At 42.3% G+C, this 27,927-nt stretch overlaps 1 protein-coding gene across 4 annotated transcripts in view; it reads left to right on the forward strand.

Annotated features, from left to right (window-relative positions):
- Nucleotides 1–27,927, forward strand: part of ASAP2 (ArfGAP with SH3 domain, ankyrin repeat and PH domain 2) — a 356,358-nt gene that overhangs the window by 99,347 nt on the left and 229,084 nt on the right. The window lies entirely within an intron of this gene.

The raw sequence follows: 27,927 nt of genomic DNA on the forward strand, positions 1-27,927 counted from the left end.
TGCTACCTGCCCATCGCTTCACATCTGCATCAATTGCCTGTCAAAGGCGTCATTTTCACATTCTGCATAGCGGTATTTTCTGCAATAAATGTATGTGATTTAAGGAAGTGAAGGCAATGTGGTTTACCACACACTCACTTACATGTATGAGAGGTTAGCAGGATCATAAACCAACCCAGCTAACCACAGGTGAATATAGACCTCATTTCCTGCTTCCCACATTTGTGCGTCTTTTATGAATTTATAGTGATACTAGAGTGGTAATAAACACTAAACAGAAGTTTAATTTGTGCATTATAAAGAATACTATAACTATAACTACATATCACAAAAAATGTGCAATGAAATAAATATCCTAACCGATGATGCATTAGCTTACAGCAGTCAGCAAAGTGGACCAGTCTAATTTATTTTTTTATATTAAAACTTTGTATCTGGGGCAGTTTTGTAATTTTTCAGACATTTATATATTTTCTAAAAGCAGAGACCCTGCAGAATATTGGGAGCATCTTCCCAGCATGGGAGAAGACGCGATAGGTCACCTTCTACCGCCCAAGTCCCTCAGAGGATCAGTGGGCAGGGGAGTATGAGGCCCCCTTAGGGGACCGAGAGGAGGCTGACTCCTCTTCTGAGGAATTAATTGTAGAAGAACCTTTTTTCAGCTTCACAATCTGAAAAGTTGCTGGTACAATCGCTTACAGAAATGGTTTGCTCCACATTTAAGCTACCCTTAAATGAGTCAGCTGAAAGACCTACTTCTTCTTTGGGTTCCCTAAAGCCTTTCCAAGCTATGCATGCTTTTCCTGTACATCCGTTGTTGGAACAGCTTTTGTATTCTGAGTGGGATCACCCATGTAAGCATTTTTTCCCTCCTAAAAAATTCTCTACACTTTATCCTATGTAGGAAAAATTCACAAAAAAGTGGAATTTAATGCGGCTATTTCCTCTGTGAAGAAAAATTTAAGACAATGCTCAAATGCTTAAGGGTCCAACCGATAAAAGATAGGAATTCATGTTAAAAGCAATGTTTTGTTTGACAGGAACAGTAAATCAACCTGCAGTGGCGGCAATAGATGTATATCAACCCTGAAGGACAAGTCGAGATAGGTGCTCAAGTTCATCCCTGATCAACAGGCACTGGATTTAGCCGAGCTACCACAGGGGTATTATGTTTTGCTGTTGACACTATTAGAGATTCTATCCTTTAGGCTTCACGCCTGACGCTTGTACTTGTGCATATGCGTAGGATCTTATGGTTGAAAAATTGGTCAGCCAAAGCACCATGCAGAAAACTCCTGGCTGGTTTTTCTTTTCACGGTGAACGGCTGTTTGGAGAGGATTTGGATACATGCATCCAGATAATTTCAAGTGGAAAAAGTACCCTTTTGCCAATTAAAAAGGGAATAAATGGGCTCCTTCTCCAGGGTCAACGGTATAAGCCTCTAGGCAGTCGCGACTGCCTCTGCCATCAGGTTCAAGGTATAAACCTCAGGGTCAACCCCAAAGTCCTGGGGAAGGAAACCTACACAGCAGAATGCTAAGGCCTCTTTATGAAGGGGTGTCCCCACTCACTCGAGTGAGAGGAAGACTTCTGCAGTTCTCAAGGGTCTGGCAGGAAGAATTTCGGGACCTATGGGTGCTGTCCACAGTAGCTCTGGGTTACAAACAAGAGTTCCGGTAGTTTCCGTCTATTCATTTCCTGAGGTCAAGTGTTAGAATATTATTCCAAATTCATAATTCGGCACTTGTAGGTGTTATAATATATTTATGGCAAGCTTGCAAAACATATTTGGTTTTATGATTAATCATAGTAAATAGTATGTGTGAATGACCTTGATCAAGTGTTCAGTGAAACCTACCCTCATCGAAAGCTGAGTTAGTAATAAGTTTCTGAATGTAATCAGTTTGAGCATGACATATATTGTATCTTGGTACAGAATGTCATGAGAAGACAAAAATAGACATGTGTCTACGTAGCTAAAGCAATGATACATTATGGATTATATCTTGTTAAAATAAGTTTAGAGTAGTCTCAGTCATGTTAATACATATTAGTATATAGTTACTTAATGTAAAGTTGTTAACGTGTTCATATTATGTAAATGTATGGTTATGACATTATATGAACAGCACATTATGTCACGTATGGAGTGTTACATGTGAGCTTGTCAATCAAGCTCCATATGACTCTGAGTATCTACTCACATTGTGGAAGTTAGCAGACATGAATGTGTGCCATACAAGGTACTAAATTTGTGAGGTTATGACGTTTACATGTAGCATAAAAGCTGAGATGTTTCGAGATTGAAGGAGGGCACTCATTGACGGACACATACACATACCCTCATACTCTCACAGACACACACACACCCTGACATATTCACACAGAGACTGATGGCTTGGGACAGCTGAATTCTGCCAGAAGTCTAAGAACGTAATTTCCTGCTTCTTCTTGAAGGACACTCAAGACAGCAAGACAGCAGCCATTAAAGCACACATGCTTTCATAAGCTCATTACAGCTTTTCAATTATTCTATTTTCATATATTTTTACCTACACTGAACTGAACTATTATACTTTTTACATTGTATTTATGATGCCAACTGTGTGACAAATAAACGCACACTTTCTTTTAAGTTTGACTATCAATGCTATTGATTCGGAAACGCCTCTGAGATATAGAATATTAGACAATATTACTATTCTTCATCAAGCGTCCCCAAAGATCCAGAGAAAAGGAAGTCTCTCTTTCACATATTAGACTGGCTTTTTTCTCAGAGTGATCATGGAGGTTCCCATGGAAGAGCAGGGGTTGGGGTTTTATTCAAACCCCTTCATGGTGCCAAAACCAAATGGGGATGTCAAGCCCACTCTAGATCTCAAGGATCTGAACTGATTCCTAAATATCCACACGTTTCGCATGGAATCAATCAGGTCAGTAGTCTCCATTCTGCAAGGAGAGCTTCTGGCATCAATTGACATCAAGGATGCATACCTGCATGTGCCTCTTTTACACGCTCATCAGAAATTTCTACGTTTTAGAGGTAGAAAAACTCAATTTTCAGTTCGTAGCTTTGCTTTTCAGTCTAGCCACTTTACCCTGGGTGTTCACAAAAGTTCTGGCCAGACTAAGGGCTCAAGGTATAACAGTAATTGCATACCTAGATGACCTGCTCTTGATAGACAGGTTAGTAGCCCACTTAGACAAAAGCGTGGTCACCACAGTCAACTTCCTGAAAAACCTTGGTTGGGTTCTCAACCTAGAGAAGTATCATTCTACCTTCATTTTTTTCCAGAACCCTGTTCTACAGAGATAAAATTGCTACATTTGCTGGATGTAGTGAGAGCAATCAGTTTACTTGAAAGCGACCGCTCAAATTCGAAAAACAAATGTTTTGTTTGTGCAATTTGAAGGTCCTAGTAAAGGACAGGCAGCAGCAAAGTCTACTATTTCTAAGTGGATTTGGCAAGTAATTGTTCAAGCTTATGGTTTGAAGATTCCATCTTTTCAAATCAAGGCGCACTCTTCCAGGGCTGTTAGTGCTTTGTGGGCAGTGCATCACCAGGCCCCCATGGCTCAAATCTGCAAGGCCGCAACTTGTTGTTCAGTCCATACGTTCACTAGATTCTATCAGGTGGCTGTAAAAAGGCATTAGGATTTCGCCTTTGGGCGCAGTGTGCTGCAGGCTGCAATTTAGGTCCTCAAGTCTGATGGTGCCCTGTTTTTTGTTTGTCTCTCTCCCCTCAGATAGCCTTGCTCTGGGACATCTCATATAGTTATTGCTATGGCTGTGTGTCCTGTGATGTACGATAAAGAAAATAGGATTTTTATTACAGCTTACCTGTAAAACCTTTTCTTGGAGTACATCACATGACACAGAGGTCCCTCCCCACTTTGGTTACAGGTGTATTGCTTGGCTACAAAACTGAGGTACTCCCAGTAATGGGAGGGGTTATATAGGGCGTGAACTTCCTCTCTTAGGGTGTGCCAGTGTCCATCACCTAAAGGTGGCCTATATACCCATATAGTTATTACTATGACTCTGTGTCCCCTGATGTACGAAAAGGATTTAACAGGTAGCTGTTATAAAAATCCTATTTCACACATTAAAATGCAAATCAATTTATAACTTTTTTGCAATGTGCATTTCTGGATTTTTTTTTTGTTATTCTGTCTCCCACTGTTAAAATAAACCTAGCATTAAAATTATAGACTGATCATTTCTTTGTCAATAATAATACATTTTATTTATGGTGCCCTTTTCATCAAAAGATCTCAGTGTTACAGGTTAAAAAGAAAAATGAGCAGTTTATACAATGAAACAAACCTCTAAAAGGGACAAAAAGCTTTGCTAAAAAGAAATGTCTTAAGACCTTTTTAAAACAGTGGATTGAGGAGCCCTCAAGGTGTCAGGGCATTCCACAGGCGTGGGACAGCTGCACTAAATGCCCTGTCTCCCATTGTTCTAAGTCTAGTTCTGGGTAAAGAAGATTTGAGTGAGTGGAGCGGAGGGGAGGTGTTGTGTTTTTTGTGGTTTGAGAAGTTCTTTGAGAAGGGGGGGGCACGCATGTCCATGAATGCATTGGTGTGTGAGGAGAGAAACCTTGTACTCAATCCTGGTTGAGACAGGAAGCCAGTGGAGTGAGTGGAGAATGGGGCTAATGTGCTCATGTTTCTGCGCACTCATCAGGATCCTTGCTGCAGAGTTTTGAAAATACTGAAGCCTCTGCAGACTGCTTCTAGGAATCCCAATGAGAAGTGCGTTACAGTAGTCCAGTCTGGAGGAGACAAGGGCATGAACCAGCTTTTTGGCATTTGGGAGGGAGAGAATGGGACAGAGTTTAGAGATATTACGAAGGTGGTAGAAAGAGGTCTTGCACAGGTTATTTATATGGGCTTCAAAAGTGAGTTTGGAGTCCATTTTTACACCAAGATTTGTGACCGTTGATGAGATGGTGGGGATATTAGAACCAGAAAAAGTGATACTGGTTATGAATGATGATTTGGTCTGGTAAGGAGTGCCTATCAAGGATGACTTCAGTTTTGAAAGTGTTTAGTTGAAGAAGGTTGTGCTACATCCATACCTTTTTATCACCTCCAGACAGGTGGTAAGTACTGATAGGGATGACTGAAGATGGAGTTTCAGCTGTTGCATTTACATATAGCTGTGTGTCAGTGGGCAAACGTACAAAATCAGCAGGGGTTCAAATACTCTTTTCCCTCACTGTAGATTACTGGCTATGAAAGTAGATTCCAACAACTACCAGAAGTTCATGTGACCGACTCAGCAGATTGGTTTAAACACCTAAGATTTTGCAGTGTGCTGACAAAACTATATTGCTTTTTATGGTTTTGGCTCAGTGCCTCTAAAATGTAATCAATGAAGCCTATGGCTAATTATCAGTCTCGCCAAACCAGCAGCATTGAAAACCATAGCAAGCATCTGACCTGTTTGCAAAGTACAATTCTTTGCAACTTTGGCTTTTTTTTTTTTTTTTTTTTTGAAATTCTGTATCTCCTTGTTCAGCTTCATAATTTCTGATTTGTAAACCAGAACAAGAGAATTCTTCAAAAACCTAATTCTAAGGCTCTGAGCCAATCACTCCTCCTCCCTTTTTCTTAATTTCCTTAAAATGATCTCTTGAGGAAATTTGCATATGTATTGGAATCATTTACATACCAAATGCCTCCTCTGTGCACAAGGACTTATTTCATGCATGCACAATGTATCTGGATGAAATTGACCTATATAGAGGAGTGCTACAGCACTGGCCTACTAGAGCATCTTCCCTCTTCTGTAGATTGATAGTATGCGGAACATAATCTTTGAAAGCAGAACTACTCCCGGCAAAAACAAATCGAATGAAAATCTATTTGGCTAGCAATATTTGAAATTTAGTTACTTTTAATGCTGATAATTCAGTTGCCCAATATTGGTTTTATATTATTCTGACTGAAAGGCAGGGTTTATGTCAAGAGCCAGATAAACTGTATTGCTTGCACAACACTGCTAGTCTTGACATGCTTTCAGGTACCTGTAGCTGAAGGGGCAACTGCATAATAGAAAAGACAGAAAGCACAGGAAGGACCTCCACTCCTTTACAGTCCAGTGAGAAGACAAGGGACAACGTGCGAGGTGTGTCCAGAATATAATGAGTTAAGTTCCTACAATCCAATAGGGCTCTGTGAAGGGAAAAGCTGGCCAAGATCACTTGGAGTGGGGTGCTAGGTATACCTTAGATTTAGAACACTGAGCAGTGGCATTCCAGCCCTGTCAGTCGAGACATTCTTTTTTTTTTTTTTTGTGACACCGTGTTGAAGTGCCTCATATTAAGAGAAGTGCAAGCGTGTTTGTAACGGCGGTACGCAATAAAATTGTGTGATTTTGTGTAAAAGTACATCCAAAACTTTGGTGAGCAAAGTTTATGTAGAAGCTGCGCTATCATCTGCACAAGCGTACCGTTTACACAAGGCCTTCAAGGAAGGACAAGAAAGTGTTGAAGACTAACGATGATCAGGACGCCCCTCTTCTTCAAAAACAGAATGTGGATGCAGTGAGGTCTGTTCTCAACTGTGACTGACGGCTCAATATCGGAATGATTGCAGAGAGAACGGGAATAACCAGGTCAAATGAAATCGTAACTCACGATTTGAACATGAGAAAAGTATGAGCAAAACTTGTTCCAAAGAACTTTTCAACTTATCAAAAAGAACACCGTCAACTCGTTTGCAAAGACCTGCTGGCCCATCTGGAAAGCGAGCTTGGTTTTTTGAGAGTCAAGTGATCACTGGGGAGATGAATCCTGGGTATTGAGTACGATCCTTAGACGAAAAAAACTAAGTTTAGAATGGCACACATCACCTCGCCCCAAGAGAGCTCAAATGAGCAAATCAAAGGTCAAACTATGCAGGCTTTGAATGCCATCCCTCCTTCGAGACTTCCAGAGATGCTATGAAACATGAAAACTCGAATGATTCTGCCGCTAGCAATTTGTCAAAATCACCAGCTGCAGGATTTCTGAGAGGCTGCCTATTATGACTCTATAAAATATTTCCCTATGTAACTGAGGCAGAGATTTTGTTCCCATCCCTAGCAAGTTATCAGTGTTTAGGCCAGCTACTGATTGAGTATGGCTACAGGTGATTCCAAAGGGACACAGGTAGCGCTTTTTTTTTTTTTTGTGATCCTTGCCACTGGTGATTTGTCGCTAGCGGCAGTCAGTTTGTGTGCCATTAACCTATAGCTGGTCATACATGGTTAACTTTTCATTTGAAAGTTCTTTCTAAATTCAGAAGAATTATTTGTCAGATCAATTGATACCATCATTGAGTCAACAATTTTTAGTTTGAGGGCTCTTAAAAATTTCAGACGCATCAAACGGGTTTCTTTTTATCACTAATAAAATCATTGAAAAAACAGCGGAAATACTTTTGTATTGCCCAATTAGAAGAATTTTTTATATACATCATATGTTCATCAGCCAGTGGGTTATAGTGCATATAATTAAGAAAAAAACTACCACTTCTGGCCACCACAGCACAGTTTAGATGGGTAGTTGGGATCAGATCCACCTGCTGACTGTTACTGCCTTACCATGTGAAAGAGGACATATAGTACTCTAGGAACAAACTCTTACACATGAGTGTGGTGTTTTAGAGCTTGATGTGCTGTCGTCTTCTCCGGATTACAAATATAGCGCAGTTTTGCCTTGCTGTCCTTTCCTACAACACCACAAAACAGACAGGGCACACCAACCTAGCGCATTGCCGCTATGCAATTTTATTGAATAAGTTAAAACCAGTGATATACTCACAAATCCACGTGTATCATAAAATATAGATGAGACTGCCTCCAGATCCTCACAGCTCAACTGGTGACATGGGAAGGCCTTACACATTTTCTGTTTCAAACATTTTTATTCACCTTCCCTGGAAATGAAGGGACACAAAACAATTTGCTTGTACAATGCCAAGCTGTTGGGGGTAATGGATCCAATAATATCAAGATCGCATGGACAATGATACAGGCTTGCGTCATAGGTGAGATAAACATATATGATAGTCCACAATTGTATTAGGGGACTAGCCAGACTTGAGGAAAGATATTTGTGACGAACTAGGAGCCCAGAGAGAGAGGGCATACTGAGGCAGATCACACGAAAACCTGACATGCTGGCATTTTATTGGGTGACTTGAGATACAGGCAATAGGAGTACCAGTTCACGGATTTAACAGAAGAGACACTAACGAAGAGGTATCCTCAGGGTGGCAATAGGGACAGCAAAGGGGTGATTGTCCATTGGACAAACAGGGCAGAGCAGTATTCAGTATGACAGGAAATTAAGTCCTTGGCACACGGGCAGAACAGGGTTGGCACAACAGATGAAAGTCCTCAGCACACACAGGGCACAGAGGAGTAGTCCTTGGCTCAACAGAGATGCAGGTTCTTGGCACAGACAAAGCACAGGAAAGTAGTGGATGTGGGGGTCTCGGAATCAGGGTATTCAGGCAGGACAATCTGAGGAGGGCTCTGGGTACATAGCCAGGGCAATACGAGCAAGGCTCTGGGCACACAGCAGAAGGAGCAGGCAGGGCAATCTGAGGAGGGGTCTGGGCATATAACTGTTTTGGATCCTCACAGGTTCTGGGAGTACATGGCTCCTGCAGAAAAGAATCTACAAAGTGGGGAAAAAGGGGGGTTCCAGTGTCTGGAAAGCAGCACAGAATACGGAACTATATGTCCCAGCAGTCCCAGGATTCAGGAAGTGGCACACCATCCATACTGAACCATCAGACTCGTCAGTTATAAGCACCTTCTAGTCTTCTTTCAGTGGAGCAGGCAGACTAACATTCCCCTGTGTCCATCAATGGGGAAAGCTCAGAAAAAGACTGACCCTTTTTCTGCCAGCATAGGGAAATTAAATTGTACTTTTAAATTCAGCTAAGACTAGCTCACAACGCCCGGTGCCGGCACGTCTGGCCTTATTCAACCACAGGACACCATGCTGTCGGGCACAGTAACTTATAGGCTAATTAAGCAGACAAGCTGACTGTGTCACACACTGTTGATTTCAACAAACTGCAAAAAAATAAGAATATTTCTGCCCCCTGCTACAACAATAAACCAGCAAAAGATCCTCGGATCTCTTTTCCAATGCGGCCTCTTTTATGGTGCTGGTATCTGAAGAATAAACTAACTTAAACTGCATTGTATTACATGTACCTTAAGTGTTTTGAGAGGCAAGCCCTCTTCTTCAGAACCTCTGGCTCTGTAATGGGCTTGCCCCTTTGAAATATGTAAGCTGCATTGGATGCTGAAAGTTCTTCCCATGTCACTAGTTGAGCAGTGTGGTTCTAGAGGCAGTCTCATCCATATTTTATGTATAAAATTGTATAGCTGCAATGTGCTAGGTCGGTGCCCCCTCTTTGTTGTTTTGCAGTGTGCACTATAGAATTCACCAACTCGCAATATATCTTTTTATTACTCTTTATGCACACTTGCCTATGAAAAGGCACAATGTGGGGTGCAGCCATCTTTGCACTGAGAGCCAAGCCACCAAACACCACTGATGGCTCGGTTCTCACCGCTCCCCGAGAGGAAAACTGCTGACTGTCAGTCGACTGATGGCGGTGACGGCAGCGGAGAGTGGACTTCAGACCGTGCTCTGCTGAAAACGGGTCACAGGAGTGCAAATCTAATTGCACTCCTGTGACCCAGAGGAAAAGCCCAGCCTAAAAAGCTCAGGCTAGACCTTAAATTAAATTTACATTTTTTTGGCAGTAACATGGTGTTGGTGGATTTCTCCCAGTCACAGGCTGTGACCAGCCTCTCCAGCCTGTGTCTTAGAATGAGAGCATGGTGAAGCCTCTAGTAATCTATATGTAATACCTCACGCCCATTGCGTTTTAGCTGGTCAGTGGGCATGGAGGAGGGAGTGGGCTGTAATTTACCACTATGTATATGCCCACGTGTGACTCTATAGTCACATGGGCTGCTCACATGTGATAGGGAGGGAATGCTTGAAACTTTCATAGAAACTCACTGACAACTGAGCATGTGCAGAGGTGCCACCACAGCTGCAAACTTCCTAGCTGAATTGGGGACATGGACAGAAGGTGGAAATAGAGCACAGGATCAACCAGGTTTTCTGCAGAATACAGAAAATTAATCACACAGTCAGTGAGTGAGTGTGAACCTTATGTAATACAGCATTTAACTGCTTCCTGACTGCCTCATTCAGATATACTGTGGCAGAAGGGCACGTACAGGCAGATTAATGTACCTGGACATTGACCTTTAAGCCCTTGTACACACGGTTGGACATTCCGACAACCAAATCCGACGTATTTTGTCCGAAACTGGTGTTGCATACACACGGTCGGACAAAGTTGTCGGAAAATCCGATCTTTCAGAATGTGATGACGTTATTTCTTTACGACGGGACTATGTTCAGGCTAGTAGCCAATAGCTTTGGTCTAGAAATTTGATCTGAGCATGTGTGGCACTTTGTCCGATCGGAAATTCTCTACAAACGATCGGATCATGTTGTCGGAAAATCTTATAGCCCAGCTCTAAAACTTTGTCGGTCGGACATTCCGACTGAAACAGTCCAATGGAGCTCACACACGGTCGGATTAGCCGACAACACGGTCCGATCGGACATTTTCCATCGGAATGTCCAAGCGTGTGTACAAGGGCTAAGAGGGGGCTGGCAGGCACGCGCCCTCTGGGAGCTCCGTGATCGCGGGTCCCACGTACCCGCGAGTCCACGGGGATACCCACGATCATCTCACGGTGAGGAAGAACGGGGAGATGCTAATGTAAACAAGCATCTCCCCGTTCTGCCTAATGACACTGTCACTGATCAGCTCTTCCTGTAATACGGAGCACTGATCAGTGACGTGTCACACACATCCCCTCCCCCCTACAGTTAGAATCACTCCCTAGGACACACTTAACCTCTACAGCGCCACCTAGTGGTTAATCCCTTCACTGCCAGTGACATTTTTACAGTAATCAGTGCAATTTTTTAGCATTGATCGCTGTATTAATGCCAGTGGTCCCACAAATGTGTCAATATCGTTCGATGTGTCCGCCATAATGTTGCAGTCATGATGAAAATCGCTGATGGCCGCCATTACTAGTAAAAAAAAAAAAAAAAAAAAATATCAATAAAAATGCCATAAAACTAATATAACTTCTGCGCAAACCAGTCAATAAAAGCTTATTGCGATTTTTTTTTTTTTTTTTTACCAAAAATATATGTAGAAGAATACGTATTGGCCTAAACTGAGGGAAAAAAATGTTTTTATAAAAATATTTTTTGGGTATATTTATTATAGCAAAAAGTAAAAAATAATTTTATTTTTTCTTCAAAATTGTCGCTATTTTTGTTTATAGTGCCCAAAATAAAAACCGCAGAGGTGATCAAATACCACCAAAAGAAAGCTCTATTTGTGGGAAAAAAAAGGACGTCAATTTTGTTTGGAAGCCATGTCGCATGACCGCTCAATTGTCAGTTAAAACGACGCAGTGCCGAATCGCAAAAAGTGCTCTGGTCAGGAAGGGGGTAAATTATTCCGGGGCTGAGGTGGTTAATGTTTTTTTTTTTTTGGGGGGGGGGGGGGGTTGTTTTGTTTGTTTTATGTGGGTTTAGTGGCACTTTAATCATACAACCTCAGATCACCATAGAGTTAAATGTTAGCTGTTGCATATGTCCTATCAAGATGTGTCTTCAGAGATGCATTCCTAAGCCTGTGTGCACATCTCATTTAGCAAAAGTGGGTCAGAAGCAGACAGAAGTAAAAATTGCATGTCCAAGCCTTTGGCTGACATTCGCTTAGGCTGAGAAACCAGGATGTTTGCATTAATGTATTTAAGTCCTTTATCACAGGGTTTACGGTAAGACACAGGTATTGAAATGGTTAACCACACAGATCCATTATCTAGATCAAGTCGGGGGCAAGTAATGCAAGCTAAGAAAAAATCTGTCACATGGTAGATCACATAATCTACAGAGTTAACAGAAGTCACCTTTAGAGAACATATATGTGGTTTGCAATGAAATCAATTAGAAGAGGCTTTGATTTACTAGAGTGTTCCTACTTGTCAGGAGCCTTTGATCCGGGGCTGAGGAGGACAAGCCTCTTGCCCCCTATAATGCTGAGGTGGCGATGGCAGTGGAGTATTCTATCAGGATTTCACAGCTCCAATTTCAGCCTCGCTCAGCAATTACATAAAAAAAGCACTCTGAGGAATTGTCAGAGGTCTAAATTCCTAGTCTGAGACCAGAATTTATGGACTCTGTGGGCTGCTGTGACTCTGATCTCTGCTATATGAAAGATAAAACGTTTCCTGGATTACTAATGCAACTTGGGCCAAGAGGGCCAGAGCTTGTACTGTGACAGATCATAAGGCTAAAATGGTAAAGCTTCAAACACTTTTAGTAATTTTCTAGGAAATGGTTTAACAAGAACTTGGATTGTGGAAGCAATGGCCAAAATTTGTAGCAGAGATCAAAGGACTAGCCTCCAGTAGTACATACATGGTCCTCCGGCAACCCATCTTTTCTCCATTGCTGACCTACCATGCCTTGGTCCATTTTGAGTCTCTCTCTGTGGAGACAGCTCCTTGGTAGAGGCAGGGCTTTACTTCCCCATGGCAGAGCTGCCCACCTGATGACTGGTGAACTGATGACTGAGCAGAGGTAGAGTAAGCACAGATCCACCTCATTTGTGACCCTTGAAAGTTCCAAAGGGCTGCACACAATGTTAAGTATACAACAGAAGATGATCAGAGACTTAAGACATACTAGAGATGATCAGGGTCTGCAGACATGCAACATGGATGCTTGGAGAGTGAATGGACATAGAGATAGTGAGAGGAAGGGGACATGCTACATGAGGATGCTAGAGATCACTGTCAATAAAGTAGCTTTACAAATGATTGCTTCCCCTACTGATTGCTGGGTCCTGGAAAGGGCCACATTGAAAGCACCAAAGGGCCTTGTCTGGCCTTCAGGCAGCAGAATAGGCACAAGGGCTGTAGGTCCTCAACTGCAGCTTCTCTCCTAGCACAGTGGGGACTTTACCAGATGTCACTCCAAAGCTCATACTGCAAATACACAGTTATGATACTAGGCAAAGTAAGTGCACTGCTATTTCTAGGTGACGTTCCAAACAAGAGGTAATATAGTTCTAAAGACTTAAAGGTTTTGTTGCCTTACTGCGTTCTCTGCATTAAGGTAAAAAACCTTATTTGTCCATTGATGGTGGTCTGTGGACACTGTAGAAAATTAAGTGGTGATGTTTTGGGTGTAGCGCCAATCAGCCAGTCTTTATACTGGTGGTGAAGGAGTTCCTTTTTGATGTAAATGGAGGACTATGGAAAGTTCTAATGCCGCGTACACACGACCGGACATTTTGACAGCAAAGGTCCGATGGAACGAGTCCGTCGGACAATTCCATCTTGTGTGGGCTCCATCGGACCTTTGCTTGCCAAAAATCCGGCAGACTTTAGAAATAGAAAATGTTTTAAATTTTTCCACCGGAACTCAGTCGGACCGAGAAATCCGTTCGTGTGTATGCTAGTCCGACGGACAAAAACCGACGCTAGGGCGGCTACTGGCTATGAACTTCCTTATTCTAGTACGGTCGTACGTCATTACGTTCAAATCCGTCGGACTTTGGTGTGATTGTGTGTGGCCAAGTCCGTTCTTTCGGAAAGTCCATCGGAAAGACCATCGGACCTAGTCCCTTAAAGTCCGGTCGTGTGTACGCGGCATAACAGTTTCTTGGTTAAGGCAATGGAGGAGGTGGTGGAACATTTAGTAAGTAGAAAGAGCTCATTAATATTTTAGGAATATTGGGGCACAATTTCTGTAAATTAAAGTGGTTCTAAAGGCAGAAAGATTTTAAAGTGATTTGTAAATGTAAATTATAATTTTTTTTTTAAATATAACAAACATGTCTATACTTACCCGCTCTGTGCAATGGAATTGCACAGAGTGGCCGTGAGCCTCCTCTTTTCGGGTCCCCTGCCGGCGCTTCTGGCCCCTCCCCTCTGTCCAGTGCCCCCATGAGAAGCAGCATCTGTTGACGCAGACAACGGAACTCGGCCCTGCTCCCCGCTCCCTCGTCACTGGCTTTGATTGACAGCGCGGGGAGCCAATGACTCCGGTGCCCCAATAAAGCCAGCGAGATCTGGAAGTGAGGAAATGGGAAGAAGTGCATGGTGGTTGATCAAATGGTGACTTGGGTAAGTAAATGGGGGGTGAGGGGGGATGCTCACAGCTAAACATTTTTTTTTTACCCTAATGCAAGGAATGCATTAAGGTAAAAAAAAGTTTAGGCTTTATAACTACTTTAATACATTCTATGTATTAAGATAAAAAAAAACTTCTGTGTGCAGCAGCACCCCTCAGCCCCCTAATACTTACTTGAGCCCCATCTCGATCCAGCAATGTAACATGGGACTCTCCCTCCTGATTGGCTGACACACAGCAGCGGGTCCAATTGGCGCCCACTGTTGTCAATTAATGTTAGTGAGCCAATGAGAAGATGGAGGGGATGGGACCGAACCGTGGCTCTGCGTCTGAATGGACGCACATAGCAGTGGCTCGGGTGCCCCTTAGCAAGTTACTTGCTGTGGAGACAGGAGGGAGGTGCCAGGAGTGCCAGCAAGGGAACCGGGAAGAGGAGGGTCTGGGCTGCTCTGTGCAAAACTACTGCACAGATGTCAGAAACCATGAAACGGACTGAGACTGAAGTACAATTAAATCACACTTGTTTATTAATAAAAAAATAAAAAGGAAGATAGAGTAAGCATAGTCAAAGCATAGCCAGAGTCCAGTAACTGGATCAAGTAGTCAGCCAGGCCAGAAGTCAGGGATCCAAGTGGAGGAACTGCAAGCAGGATAAGGAGCCAGAAGGGATGTCCGCAAGCCAGTCTTTAAACAGGACGCAGGAGATGGTTTCTTGTGATGTGACCAAGGCGAAGGCAGAGTTGAAGTGAGCTGGACAGCCTAAAGTAGGCATGTCAGACGAGCATGATCAGGAACAGTTGGGTAACTGTGGAGAGAGATGAGAGCTGGCAATCGTTGACAGCTGAGCAGCCAGCCCAGAGAAGGAAGAGCTAAGCCAGCCCTGACAACAGAACAGGCAAGTATAACATGTTTGTTATTTTTAAACAATAAAAACCAAGACTTTAGTAGAACTTTAAAGAATTACAGTCTCGGAAGCAGAAGGCTCATGTTGATCTTGCCTTCCAGCTCGAAAATCCAGTTTTGCTTAATTCCACTTGGGACAGCGCACAAGTGAAATGTGGCTAAAGTCAGGTTCAGTTTTGAACAGCTTAGAAACACCTGCTGTGTGTTTTACCTTAGAGGACTGAGGCTGCCCAGATTTCGGTAAAATGGAAAGTAATAACAAAAGACCTTCATTGCTTCTGCTGTAAACCCAGAAGTTTAATTTCTCCAAAATGCCTATAGCTACTGAGGTGAATTAAAGCCTGTTTCAAAGTAATTTAACGGCTTGTTCAGAATATGCAAATGCATAGGGGTTCTAACCTAGAGTGGGTCGGGCATAAAGTTTGCACCACTCTTCTCAATTTAGAAAACAGAGCAGATCCTGTTCCTAAATTAGAAGGGGGCACAAGCCCCTTTATTAATTGGGAATGCTATGTTTCTTTTTTCTATGCTGTGTCTATGCCAGGCACTGCATAGAGACCAAGAAAACCGGAGCAATTTGTACAGCTTCCTCTGCCTTCATTTTGATGGATAAATAAGCAGATCTATCTGCTTTTTTAATTTTGGTGCATGTAACTCGTGCCAGTTTTCCGTTCCATTATAGTGGCACGGGTAGCTTTAATTTGCCCCTGTGCGTTATCTGGTCACATGTTAACGTTAAACTGCATGCTCAAGTTGGCCAAATATGAAGGTGTGTGCATATGTATGGGGAACACTGCTAGAGAACCCTTGTGTCTGCCTATTTTGGGAGCACGGGGTGGCAAGGAAAATCCAACCCTGCCTATTCTCGCCTACATTTCAGAAGTTTTATGTCTGGAGAGAGGTTGGTGAATGTATGAAGGCATACAATCATTGCCTGATCTAGCTGACAAGACTATCCCTTCACAAGACTGTAAACGTCTCCATTTTTTTATTACTGTTCCCTGGGAATTAATGTGTTAAGTTGTAGTAGAGTCCTTCTTTAGAAAAACATAAATCTTCATTCAGTAGATGTGATTTCACAAGGTATTTTAAGAAAAATGCACTGATTGGTAGGAGCGCAGGGTGCTCTGCTCCCCCTCACTGTCTAGACAGTTCACTCCTAATCTGTCATTATCTTCTGCTCCAGGCATCCTCCTGCTTACCACTCTCATCCAGATTCATATAAATCTGTATATTGAGTCCCCTCCAACAGTCCTGACCTCCATCTTGCCTTATTACATTATACATCTCACAGGTGACACGATCTGATGTCATTCTATGGCACATCATTTCGCACATTGAACTGCCAACACTTCGTTTTCAGCATGTGCCCTCATGCCAAACCTCCTAAGCTGCCTCCGATAATTGCCTCATTAAAATGCTTACTCTACTGAATGTTCTCACTGTACAGGATCGGCTCAGAGCTGTGTGCATATTAACACTGTAAACCAATGGCCTCTGAAAACCTCAGATTGTTTTCTTAAATCAGAAGCTGTCTTATTCCTAATTGTTTTATTAAGCTTGGCCGGATCACGGATGAGGATTTGGGATAATTGGAAAAGTCAATGTAGTGTGAATGCATAGGCATGGCTGGGACTCGGAGGTGCTGATGTGCATAAGATAAGCAGGTTAGATTTGCATTGTAGATAGGATATGTTGAACATTCCGACACGCAGTATTGCTAACGTTCATTATGGATGTTTTGGAGTATGAGACGGTTCAAACAAGCACTTTATTTTAGAATCCTACTCTGTTGGGTTTTTGTTGTTGTCAACATGCCTCCCTTGTTCCAATAACTGGTTCTGAAAGAAAAACTATAATGGCTTAGGGGATTTTTTTAATTTTAATGTTGCTATATTTTACATTGATTTAAGATGTATATTACTTTTTCCATGATTTTAAAGTGAAAGTAAACTCCCTTGGTTGGTTTTTACCTATATAGTAAGCCAATGAGGCTTACCGTGCCTTGAAAAAGTATTCATACCCCATGACATTTTCCACATTTTGTCATGTAACAACCAAAAAGCGCAAATTAATTTTATTGGGATTTTGTGTGATAGACCAACACAAAGTTGAAGAAAAATGATAAATGGTTTTCAACGTTTTTTTTACAAATAAATATGTGAAAAGTATGGCGTGCATTTGTATTCAACCCCCCTGATTCAATACTTTGTAGAACCACGTTTCGTTGCAATTACAGCTGCAAGACTTTTTGGGGATGTCTCCACCAGACTTCCTATGGCTTTCTTTAACAATGGCTTTTCTTGACACTCTTCCATAAAGACCAGATTTGTGGAATGCACTACTAAAAGTGGGACAGATTCTCCCACCTGAGCTGGGGATCTCTGCAGCTCCTCCAGAGTTATCATGGGCCTCTTGGCTGCTTCTCTGATTAATGCTCTCCTTGCCCGGCTATTTTGGGATGATTGATTGACATGTTCAAAGCTTGGAATATTTTTTGATAACCTAACCCTGCTTTGAACTTCTTCACAATTTTTTCGCTGACCTGTCTAGTGTGTTCCTTGGCCTTCATGATGCTGTTTATACTCTAAAAAACCTCTGAGGGCTTCACAGAACAGCTGCATTTATATTGAGATTAAATTACACACAGGTGGACTGTATTTACTAATTGTGTGACTTCTGAAGGCATGGGTTCCACTAGATTTTGGTATGGGAATCTGAGTAAAGGGGGATGAATATAAATGCACACATTTATTTGTAAAAAAAAAAAAATGTGAAAGCCATTTATTATTTTCCTTCCACTTCACAATTTTGTGCCACTTTGTGTTGGTCTCTCACATAAAATCTCAGTAAAAGACATTTTACATTTTTGGTTGTGACATCACAAAAATGTGGAAATTTTCAAGGGGTACAAATTCTTTTTCAAGGCACTGTACCTATCGGTACAGTAAATGTCTCCTAAACTTGCACTGTTCAGGAGATATTTACTTGTGAAGCCGCTGGTGACATCACCACGTTCCTTTTGAGTCCTGTGAACAGCGCCTTCTGCGCACATGCGCGGGAGTGACATCACTGTGGATCATCCATTCAATGGACTGGAGCTCGCCAACCTGGAAGGAAGACCGGGTTAAGATGGAAGCCCTGTCAGCGATGACTTCGCGCCACTGGAGTGCATAATATGCTAGTATGGGATGCGGTTTACTACCGCTTTAAAGTGTAATTCCAGTCAACCCTGTAAAAGGAAGGATGCCTGTACTTGCCTATTCTGATGTTGATCCAGTCACATGAACAGATCCCCCATGGTAAGCCTAGGAGGGATATCATTGCCCAGGCTCTTCAGCCATTGTCAGCAATCTCTCCTCTTCACTAAAGCCAGTGCTGGAGAGATCCTGTGACTGGACCAGAGGGGCTTCAGTGTAGGTAAGTATAGGAATCTTTTCTTTTACAGGGTAGATAGGCTTAGAATAGGGGTGGGAGTAGATTTAAGGCCAGCCCTGCACCTCCTTTTCTCAGGTCCTCCGCCATTGCTTCTGTCGCCTCCCCCTGCTGAGTGTGCCCATAGCATAGCCCTTACTATGGGGGCACTCGTGTGTGTGCACGTGGCTTGCTCCTGCTCCCCGCTCCCTTCCCACTGGCTGTAATTGACTCTCATTACTGTGCCTGACCTAGTCAGAGTGCTGGGAGAGCCTCTTCTCTCATGCACCTTGTTGGATTGGGATCGGGCTTGGGTAAGCATAATTGGGGGGGGAGAGCTGCACATAAGTTTTTTTTATTTTCTTGTTTGCCTTCCTCCAGAGAATGCATGAAGGTTGAATACCTTCAGCCTTTAGAACCGCACTAAGAATTTGTTACACCAATAAATAAGACAGGGTACATCCATGACAGGGAGGTTAATTTACTAAAGACAAATATACTGTGCACTGCTAGTGCAGTCGCTCTAGATCTGAGGGGAAGCTCTGCTGATTTCTATCATCCAATCATGTGCAAGCAAAAATGATTTTTTTTATTTCCCTGCATGCGATTGAGTGAGTGTTCTTTACAAAGTGAAGCTTTACCTCATTTACTAAGCTCTGGAGCATGTGCACTTGCAGTACACAGTATATTACCTTTAGTAAATCAACCCCATTGTGCGCCCCCCCCCCCCCAGGCTTTATTAACACATGCATATTTCCCTCATGGAATGCAGGTTCATAATGGCAGAGCAAAATAAGCACCTAAAGTTCTCACATTTAGGCATTTAATATTAGAGGTCGACCGATATATCGGCCAATATTTGGCGTTTTTTAATTAATCGGCATCGGCCGATTGTGCTGATAAAAAGGCCCATTATAAGCGCGACTTGCAAATGACTTCTGTAATGGAAGTCAATACAAGTTGCCTGAGTCTTCTGTGTGGACTTGTTTCCTCTGGGCAGTCTGCCAAGAAAAGAGCAAAGAGATACAATGTGTACACTTATGAATGAACTGGGCTGTGTGTGAGTTCTCAGTTTAACCATTTAAAGACTAAATCTTTTCTGACACTTGTTGCTTACAAGTAAAAACCCTGTATTTTCTGCTACAAAATCACTTGGAACACCCAAAAATTATATATATATTTTTAGCAGAGACCCTAGGGAATAAAATAGCGGTTGTTGCAATATTTTATGTCACACAGCATTTGCGCAGGTGTTTCAAACACAATTTTTTGGGGAAAAAATACACTGATTTAAAAAAACGGTAAAGTTAGCCAATTTTTTTTTAATTTTTTCGGCCAAAAGTTTTGATTACCTGTTTTTGTGTATTTTAATATTTAATATATAGTTTGTTTTTTAATCTAAATTATACGTACAAGTGAACTGATTGGAGGTTTGTTTTGTTTAATAAATGTTTAAATGCAAGAAATTTTCTGTATCGCTTATTACTGAAAGAGGAAGTAAACCCTGATGGATTTACTTCCTCTTTGATTCCCTGCAAAGGTAAAGCATAATGGACTACTATGCATCGCATAGTAGTCCATTATGTGTCACTTACCTGACACAGGAGCCAGCGATGTCACTGCTGTCCCCTGTAGTCTGGAGCATTCATCTTCTCAGCGGGTCTCGCTGCTCTGTCGCTTTCATTCAACGAAGCTGCGATGACATCACTCCCGCGCATGTGCACGGGAGCCGCCACTCGTGGCATATCGCCATTGACATGGGCGCCCTCAGTGTGGTGCCTGTATTTTCGCACATATCTCCTAAACCTACACGGATATTTCTTGGGCCTACAGGTAAGCCTTAATCTAGGCTTACCTGTAGGTCAAAGTGGTCGTAATGGGTTTACAACCACTTGAAGGCTGCTTTCACATTGGAGCGGACAGGCGTTGACTGTAAAACGCTGCTAGTTTTAGCGACGCTTTACCGTAATTTTATCGGCGCTATTCGGCTGCTAGCTGGGCATTTATAACCCACCTAGCGGCCGAGGAAGGGGTTAAATGCACCCGTGAAGCGCCGCTGCCAAATCGCATTGCATGCACGTCAGCAGTGGTTCCCATTCATTTCAATGGGCAGGAGTGGTGGAGGAGCAGTGTACACCACTCCAAAGGTGCTGTTTGCAGGACTTTTTTTTAACATCCTGCCAGCGCATCGCCTCATTGTGAAAGCACTCGGGCTTTCACAGACTGCAGGGGAGCCATTTTGCCGGCACTTTACAGGTGCTATTTTTAGCCCAAAAGCGCCTGAAAAACGCCCAAGTGTGAAAGGTGTTAGATTTTATGAGATGAAGAGGGAAAAAAAAAGCTGATGGGATGGCACGTCTGGCTGGACTGTAATGAACTTAAGATGGAAGACTCCTACATATATGAGCATTTAGAAGCAAGGGTCCTTCTTTACAGCATGCTGGCAGAGCACAGACTCTACTACTCAAGATGTTGCTGCTTTTAAAGAAAACATATTGTAGGGATCTTGATAAACTAGCGACTCCCCAGTGACGGGAGTGCCAAAAGGTGCAGGTAAAACACTCACCTGCTGGTATGTGCTGCTCCTTAACTGTCTGGCATCGCTCCCTTTGACAAAAATATGCTAACTAGCAGGCCATACTGTCTGTTGTGCAATTTTCTTTCCTTCCACCATGGGTGGAAGTAAAGAAACTAGCTTGATTTCCTCATCAACACAGTCAGCGTTGGAGGAATCCCTCCTGCAACGCTATCAAGTTCTCCTGGCACAAAGTGTTCCCTCCTGGCACAAAGTGTTCCCTCCCGGCAGAACACAATGATCAAAGTTGCCGGCTGTAGCTAGTGGCACTAAACGTTTAGGGAAAAGCAGACAGGCTGGTTGTACAAGAATATCGATAACGCCCTGTGTAGGGTGCCCATACATGGATCCGTATTTGGTTGGCTCATGCTGAACAAGCTGCATTTTGATCCATATATTTAAGTCATCCGAGAGAGAGAGAGCGATGCCTCAATTATCCAACAGGTAAAGGTGTGCCAAATGAGCGTTTCGCTGCCCTGCATAGCGATTCTGTCAATGGTGATTTCTTAGTAGCAACAGGATTACTAATGTGACACGAACCAAAGATTTTGAACACCTTTTTGATTTGATGCATCTGAATAGTATTTGTCCCATTTTAAACCTAAAGTTCACTTTGGTTTTAATATTTATAATTATTTTCTTTTAATGGATCCTACATTCATTGCCCTTGGTATTTCTTCCAGCGCTTGTTCTCTCCTGGGATCCTGGAGACATACTCATTTCACTACTACTCCACTTTAAAAATAGCACAGCCTCGCCAATCACGATCATTTATTCAAGCGCTTACGTGTGTCAGAGATGTGTCAATACCCAGACAGCCAACTGAGCGATGCGAATTCATAAATTAATCATATTCTTCATGGACTATTTAAGATGCTGGCATGACACTCGCCACTTAAAACTATGCTGGTATCTTTGAATATTAAATAAAGATTTGTCTAAGTGACCATGTAGTAAAATCATAAAGCAATTTGTTAGTGCACATGCGTTTCTTTTTCTCGTAGTCTCCCAGCAAAGTCCCCCAAATACCGGCTTGGTTTGCTAGTGAAGTCCACCTACTGCAGCTTTCAGTGATGGGGTGATAACGATGCTGCGCTGCTGCTGAATTTGTCACGATCATGTGGGCTGTATATGCTTACACTATTGTGAAATGAAAAAATGTTGCAGGGGGGCATGGCGATCAGATTTATCGCTGCCAATTCACAAGCCTGTAGCTTGTCAATCAGCACCGGACCACACCTAGTCCTGCCCACTGATTTCTGGATTGGCTGCAGCGCTTCTATTGCTGAAACCCTCCTAATGTGAGCTGCAGTGTCTTGGAGGGGGAGCCTGTGAGACACAAATGAAGGTGGATTTGGCTTAAAGCATTCATAAACTTTTGTAAAAGAAAACAAGGCAATATCATAATGTGCTAATCTGCACCAAATACTAGCACATTATTAAAGACTTCTCTTAAAACAAAACCCTCCAGTGGCGAGCTGTCACCGCTGCAGCATTTTCCAATCTTTACCCGGTCTTCCTTCTGGGTTTGCGGCCTGCGGCTGCTTGAATGGCCAAGCTGCGATGGTGCATGGGAATCTCAGCCATGGCACACAGCTCTGAAGGAAGGGCAAAATGATGTCTCTTCAGAGCGCTTTCTCCATTAACGTAACAGGATGATGTTCGCTAGAATATCTCCTAAACGAAGTGCATGCTTAGGAGATATTCATTTTTCCTACAGGTAAACTTTGGGCTGTGTATGTAGGTTGGTCCAAAAGAAGCCAGCCCTTTGGCCTGGTTCTGTCAGATGTGCATTCTGTAGTCAGACAGTGGCCAACCAGCTCCCGATCAGCGCTCTCAGCCAATGGCAGAGAGAGCTGACCCAAGTGCTCTGGTGGGGGGTCAGAATACACCAGCTTAGTGAGGGAGAACGAAAAAAATGTGTGTACCATGCACCGCTGCATAGAAACCAATGACGTACGCTCCAGCTTTAGTAAATCAACCTCTTAAAGAGGGATTCCGCTCTTTTTTTTATTTTTTTCTTACCTGTCTCACTGGTGGGCGAGTGCTACCTTCGATTGGCATCCACGTCCGGCGTTTATTTGACCCCCGGCGCGACGAATCTTTTCCTCAGGATGACTTATAAAAACCTGCTCTGGCGTTTTCCATTTTAACTGTGGGCGTCTGAAGCCCACAGGCATTTACTTCCTGGTATATGATGATGTCTGGCTCCCAGCATGCTCCGCTCCATCTTGCACATGCTCAGTGAGAGCAGTGACAAGGAAAGAAAAACTTTCATTGTCCCCCATGGATTCTTGGGAAATTTCCCAGGGACCATTGCGAGGACGATAGCCACGCCTACTCCCACGGGAGGACAACCCGGAAGTCAGCTGAAACATCAGAAATAAAAGGTAAGTAAATAATATTTTTTTTTTTCAGGGTTCGTTTAGGTAAGTATGCTATCTGTTGATTTTAATAACATGAACTTTCATTTTTAGGTACCAAACCACTTTAATGTTGTGCTGACGTGCACAAAATTGGGCAGTTTAGAAATTGTGTGAAAAAATGGAGGATGTACTTGCGTTGCCATTCATTGTTAATAGCAAACCCCAAAAGTGTAAAAAAGTGAAGCTCTGCCCTGAAAAAAAAAAAAGCTTTGTCGTGCGTAGGGCAGCCCATTCAAATAAACAAAAAATGCAATTTGCAATTTTTGCATACCTTTTCCGAAACACTTAAATGTGAAAACCCAGGCCAAGGGGAAAAATAGAGGCTGTCATAGTCTTTATAAAAATGGAAGTTGCCTAGCTGGCGCTGGCTTCAGTCAGTCCCTGACTCAGACCAGACGTGCAGATTACAAAGTCAGAGCTCCAAATCCACATTATCCGAGATTTAAGGCTCAGAAAGGAATTGTTTTCTCTGCTGAAACAAGTCATACCGTGTTTCATAAGGATTTTTTTGCATTACTCTAGATCATCTCTGGGATATATTTTTTATTTTTTCTAACCTAAATGTGTGACTTTCAGAGATTGTAACATGGGGCACCTTTTCAGTAAAATATGCGTCCTTGGTATAGTCTTAATTACGGTATACAGTACATAATTTTAGTGTTTATTTAAAAAATATATATATTGAGCCTTTAATATGCTGAAGACGTTACTACATGTATATGCATTCTTGGTTAAAGTATGTAACTCTGAGTCGCTGCGTTTTTTTTTTTGCTCCCCATTGGTATGTTAAATGTACCATTTGAAAGTGATTGGTTATATTCGTTTTATTAGGTGCCAAAGAGCAACTGTTGACCCTGCCAGAAATAACGTGCAAATCTGCAGTGATGTCCCAGACAGTGTTATTCAGAAGTGTGTTAGGACTACAGGACGCTGTCTTATATTTAATTGAAATGAGGAGTGAAGAAAGTGTTCTGTAGTCTTTTCCTTGGATAACCATGCTTTTACTAAAGCTTTTGATTTAGACTAGGGGTCTCAAACTGATTGCCCTCCAGCTGTTGAGGAACTACAAGGCCTATCGTGCCTCTGCCTATGGTAGTCATGCTTGTAACTTTCAGCCTGGCAAAGCCTCATGGGAGTTGTAGTTCTGCAACAGTTGGAGGGCTGCCAGTTTGAGACCCTTGCTTTAGACTGAAGCAATGTAGTTAACAGGCTGGACGCTGACTCCAAAGAAAAAATTAGTGGAAACTGTTTTGATTAAATTTTACAGTTCTTTAAATTAATTTAGTTATAACATTTTAAAGTTGAATTTTAGGTTCGGAAATTTTCTATAGTTAAATGAATCCATCTTGGACCAATGAAAGTATGCATGTAACATACGATGGCTTCTGGGACCTGTGCCGAGTGGCTGTCCTGCTGCTAAATGTACACAGGAGGTCACCAACTCGGCATGGGTGCCATTCAGAGAACATGTTGCATTTTTTTCATTGAGTTCATATACCCTGTACTGATTTTTTCCAACAGATTTTGGCCCAAATTTGTATTGCATACAAACAATCGGATTTTGTTGTCGGATTTTGTTGTCTGAAAATGTTAGATCCAGATCTCAAACGTGTCGGAAATTCCAGTGGAAAAAGTCTGAAGCCCAAACGTGATCGGAATTTCTGACAACACAGTCCGATCGTACATTTTCCGTCGGAAAGTCCGACCATGTGTACATGGCCTTAATGTTCTCTAATTGGATGAAGTGAGGGGCGTGATGTCACCACCCTGCCTCTCGCTCTCATCCAGTCAGTGATAGCTTTGCACTCTTTGACAAAATGGCAAGTGTTCCCGAATGTCGCATATGCCAAGAGAGCAACATCCAGTGTTGAGTAAGCAGCAGGGCAACCGCTCAGCATGGTATCCAGAAACTAGTTGTAATCACCTGAGTAGTGGTGCAGACTACAGTGATTTCCAGTTTCCACAGGGATTAGCCACGTATGGCACATGCGTACTTGCATTGTTCCAAGCAAGCTTGTAAAAATTGACATCCCTAAACTTCAGCTTTAGCAGTAAAATGATAATTAAGTCTTGAGATGAATAAAGGGAGTGCAGCCTACCTGCTCCATAAGTTGGTTTCCATCCATATGTCATGTTAGGCCGGGTTCACACACAGCATTGCAAAATGTATGCGGGTTCTCTGCATCCAATTCGCAATAGCAGGAGCTGGCTCACGTATCTCCGCTGCAGATCTGGTGTGTTTTTGCACAAAAAGCCCAAAATTCGGGCTGAAATCTGACCTGAAATGGTGAACTAGGACGCACCAGACCCCGGCTATGAGATGGATCTGGCAATAGTATGAACCTGGCCTTAGTGTTTAACTAACCGCTCTATTGTTGGTAATCTGATGTTCTATTCTGAGAACCCTTGCTTATGAGGTAAGAGAGGTATTCCAAAGCACACCCCCTGCTGATCCTCTACTGTCTTTCACATACATACCAACGTAAAATGTCCTTACTAATAAAGTTCATTACAACCACCAGATTCAAACTTGCTTTGGAAGACTAAATGAGATAAAAAAAAAGTAATCCAAGGATAGCCATATTTGCTTAGATTCCTCTTGTTCAGCTTTGCGGGCTGAACAAAAATCAATCAATTCTCCCATCATGCGAACCAGCTTGGATGAAGAAATCTATCTTGCTGACTGCTGTATTCAGACAACTGTGACACCTGCCACTGTCTGAATACCTGAACTTGCTTGGCTGATAATTTTCTACCCGACGTCTTCAATGTTGAAACTGACTATTGTTGCGCCAGGTGGTACCAACAGCACCATCCATGGCTCAAATTTTAGTCCATTCCTTTAGAATCTGCTAAAATTCAAGCCCTGTATGGCCGCTGAGACAGAAGAAGTTAATAGTAAGACCCCTTTCACACTGAATGTGCTGGCTGTTAGTGTCAAAGCGCCTCTTTAGCGTTGTTTAAGCTGCGCTTTTGCTCTGCTTTTCGAGCACTAGCGGGGTGCTTTTAACCCCCATTAAAAACGCCCATTTTGAAATGCTTTCAAAGTGCTTTTCGGGCGATTTGAAAGTGCTGTCCATTCATTCCAATGGGCAGGGTGTTTTGGGAATGCTAAATACAGCGCTCCCAAACTGCCCCAAAGATGCTGCTGTTTGGTAGGAAAGCTTAGAAAATTTGTTGTGTTGAAATACACCTGCAAAGAAATAATGTAGGTCCAAACTATGGACTTCCTCTGAGACTTTTCTTTACTGCTATGCACAGTTCCAATCTTTGCTGCTTCAGATTAAGTACGTAACAGTTCTAAAATGAGAAACTCTGATGAATCCGTTGCCTGCCATTTCCTCTGTCAAGTAAAATAATCATTATAATAAATGTATTCTATTGTGTCTGGTATGAGAGTTCTAAAAATGAGCACAGCAGTTCACTTTTAGCCAGACAGTCTCAGAAATGAGCATAAAATTGATTGCACATCCTCCCAATTTAGTGTCCTCATCCTTGTGTTTTTTTTTTTTTTTTTTGTTTTTTGTGTTCTTGCTAAAAAAATTCTTATGTTCTAATGTAAGGCTGACTTATGTGTGGAGAGCTCAATCAGTTCCCCCATCCACACTAAACAATGGGGTTGAAGTATTCTCAATTGTGTTTTGCAGTTCCCATGGCTTTCAGAATACCAGTGACTACATCTGATTGGAGTTGGTCACTGTTCAGCTGATAATTTTCCCACCCAGCTTGGTCAACTTGGTGTTTGCAGGGGCACGTATGGCTCAAAGTTTGGCTGATTCAACTGGAATTGTCCAATATTTGCGCCATCTATGCCTGGCTTAACTCTTGGGCTTCTAATGTGCTTGTTGATTTTGGTGCACTTAAGACTGGCCCAAGAATATTCAGGTCAAGCATAATTTTCCTTAACATTTTTCTGGAGACTGTTTTAAAATATTTGAGCTTCTGAGTTTTCTACCAAAATGATGATACTAAATTGGAGATTGTAGAACGGAATATCCTGGCTATTGAGGCTTCCCAATTGCTCCATCAGATATCTATAGTATTTTAAAACGTGATGCTATATTAATAGATTTAGTGGTATTACCAATTTTTTTATTTCATATTCACCAGTATTACTGAGCAAGCATTAAAAAAACATAATGATCTAGAGCAGGGATAGGAAACTTTTGAGACATGGAGATCTACCTGAACAAGAGAAAGATCAAAGATCGCTGGGGTTCGGTCTTCGTCTTCGTCGTCTTCGTAAAAATATAAAACTTAGCCTACCTTTAAAAGTGGGCTGTGTTGGTATGTAGAGCAGTGGACAAATGTCTATTTTTTTCCTTTTTACAATGTTGTTTTTTT

Source organism: Lithobates pipiens, unplaced genomic scaffold (genome assembly GCF_037356315.1).
Source record: "Lithobates pipiens isolate NorthernLeopardFrog02 unplaced genomic scaffold, aLitPip1_a1.2 Scaffold_18, whole genome shotgun sequence".
Lineage (NCBI taxonomy): Eukaryota > Metazoa > Chordata > Amphibia > Anura > Ranidae > Lithobates > Lithobates pipiens.